The sequence below is a fragment of the Saccopteryx bilineata genome, chromosome 2 (genome assembly GCF_036850765.1).
Source record: "Saccopteryx bilineata isolate mSacBil1 chromosome 2, mSacBil1_pri_phased_curated, whole genome shotgun sequence".
Taxonomy (NCBI): Eukaryota; Metazoa; Chordata; class Mammalia; order Chiroptera; family Emballonuridae; genus Saccopteryx; species Saccopteryx bilineata.
The window spans coordinates 160204404-160207026 of record NC_089491.1 but is presented as its reverse complement, the minus strand read 5'-3'; the positions used below and the strand labels follow the sequence as shown (position 1 = coordinate 160207026).

Sequence of the window (2623 nt, the reverse complement as noted above, 5' to 3'; positions counted from 1 at the left end):
GATTTTCTGTCTGCATGTTCAATTTATTATCAGGAGAAGAGTATTGAAAACTCAAACAAGGACTTCCTTCTTCTTTTCTTCTAAAATTCCACACACACACACACACACACACACACACACACGTTACATCACTTGATATGGTGATAGTGGTCACTGAGAACCTGATAATTTTCATTTAGTCTTTTTTCCATTGTAGTTTTTTCCATTGTGGTTCATTTTTATTTTTACAACTTTATGTATACTGTAGTGAGTTTCCATTCTGCATACTCTAATCTGCTTTCAAGCTTATTTGGTTAATTTTCATGTCTAGAAAGTTTTCTCTTCACCATGTTCATGTGTTGCTTTAAATAATTTTATATAATAATAAATATTTTAATATCCTTATATATAAGTTTTATTATCCTTTTTCTTTCTAGGTCTGTCTTTATTGACAATTGTTTCCTCATTATATTTTCCAGATTCTTGCTATAGCTACCATTCTTTTAAATTCTGTAATAGACATTGATAGACATTATGATGCTGCCTCTGTACTCTGTTTCCTCCTTTTAATGCACTTTGGACTTGTAGGCTGATAAATTAGTAGAGATTTTATTTGCTATGTTTGAGACTTGCTTTTAATAAACTGTATTCATTTTGTGGCTTTAAGGTATAGCCTTTCTATGGTCTCTACTGAATGCTCCTAATGGTCAATAGAGACTCCTCTCTCTGGTCAATTGGAATTTGAGCGCTTCTTTGCGAGGACTCTGGTTTAGCTTTGGAGGCTGCTCAACTTTGTACAGTTTCTCCCCAGGCATATGGAATTTAGTAGTTGTGATTATTAATTTTATATGTTAACTTCATTAAGCTATAGTATTGTTATTTAATTAAGCACTAATGTAAGTTTTTCTGTGAGGGTATTTTGTATACATAGCTAATATCCACAATCAGTTTACTTTATGTAAACAAAATTAGGATTAATAATGTGGGTGAGTTTCATCCAATCATCTGGAGGTTTTTTTAAATTTCTTTTAATTTTTTGACAGAGACAGAGAGAGAGTCAGAGAGAGGGACAGATAAGGCCAGACAGACAGGAAGGGAGGGAGACGAGAAGCATCAGTTCTTTGTTGCAGCACCTTAGTTGTTCACTGCTTTCTCTTATGTGCCTTGATGGGGGTGGAGAAAGCTTCCACAGAGTGAGTGATCCCTTGCTCAAACCAGCAACCCCTCACTCAAGTTGGTGAGCCTATGCTCAAGCTGGATGAACCCATGCTTAAGCTGGCGACCTCGGGGTTTTAAACATGGGTCCTCTGTGTCAAAGTCTGATGCTCTATCCACTGAGCCACCACCTGGTCAGGCTCATTTGGAGATCTTAAGAGCAAAGGTTGACCTTTTCTGAAGTAGAAATTCTACCTGGAAACTGAGGCATCCATTCCCACTTTAGTTTCCAGCTTGTCAGCATGCCTACAGTCTTCAGACTTGCCAGCCTCCTAGATCATGTGAGCCAATTCCTTAATTTCTTAAATTCCTTCTGTCTCTCTCTCTATTTTTGTCTGTCTGCCTGTCTATTTCTCCTGTAGTTTCTGTTTTATAGAGAACCATGACTGATAGAGTAATAAATAAAAACTCAAGGGGTTGGGGGCATATAAATTTCTGGAACTTTCCAGGCAGCTGTCTCCTCTCTGGAATATGTCCTGAAATTTACAGCTGCCTCAGCATCCATGAAATCCAATCTCTGGCTGCTCAGTTAAACAAGACAGCATTCTCTGCTTAGATTCTTCCTGCTTTTTGGTTTGTCCAGGCACAATTCTAGGGCAATCATAGTGTTCACTTACTTCATTTTTCTTCTTTCAGTGATTGTGGCCCAGCACTACCAGTTCTCTTGCGACCAAAATAACTTATTTCATACATATTATTTATTTTTCTGGTTGTTTAGGACAGGTGGTTAAATCCAGTCCTTCTTAGTTTGGGGGGGGGTCAGAAATTTATTTTTATTTTTTGTTTTATTTTTTTATTTTATTTTTATTTTATTTTTTTATTTATTCATTTTAGAGAGGAGAGGGAGAGACAGAAAGAGAGAGAGAAGAGACAGAGAGAGAGAAGGGGGGAGGAGCTGGAAGCATCGCATCAACTCCCATATGTGCCTTGACCAGGCAAGCCCAGGGTTTCGAACTGGCGACCTCAGCATTTCCAGGTCGATGCTTTATCCACTGCGCCACCACAGGTCAGGCTATTTCTTTTTTTTTAAATTTAATTTTTACAGAATTTATTAGGGTGACATTTGTTAATAAAATTATATAGATGATTCAATATGCAGATGATATAACACAGAATTGTACTTTAAAAGCTTTTCTCTTGCCCTGGCCGGTTGGCTCAGCGGTAGAGCGTCGGCCTAGAGTGCGGAGGACCCGGGTTCGATTCCCGGCCAGGGCACACAGGAGAAGCGCTCATTTGCTTCTCCACCCCTCCGCCGCGCTTTCCTCTCTGTCTCTCTCTTCCCCTTCCTCTCTGTCTCTCTCTTCCCCTCCCGCAGCCAAGGCTCCATTGGAGCAAAGATGGCCCGGGCGCTGGGGATGGCTCTGTGGCCTCTGCCTCAGGCGCTAGAGTGGCTCTGGTCGCAATATGGCGACGCCCAGGATGGGCAGAG

At 40.1% G+C, this 2623-nt stretch overlaps 1 non-coding gene across 1 annotated transcript; it reads left to right on the top strand.

Moving 5' to 3' along the window:
• The first annotated feature begins 2333 nt into the window (after nucleotides 1–2333).
• Nucleotides 2334–2409, top strand: TRNAS-AGA (transfer RNA serine (anticodon AGA)). The gene has a single exon. It is a non-coding gene; the product is annotated as a tRNA-Ser (tRNA).
• Nucleotides 2410–2623: the final 214 nt, after the last annotated feature.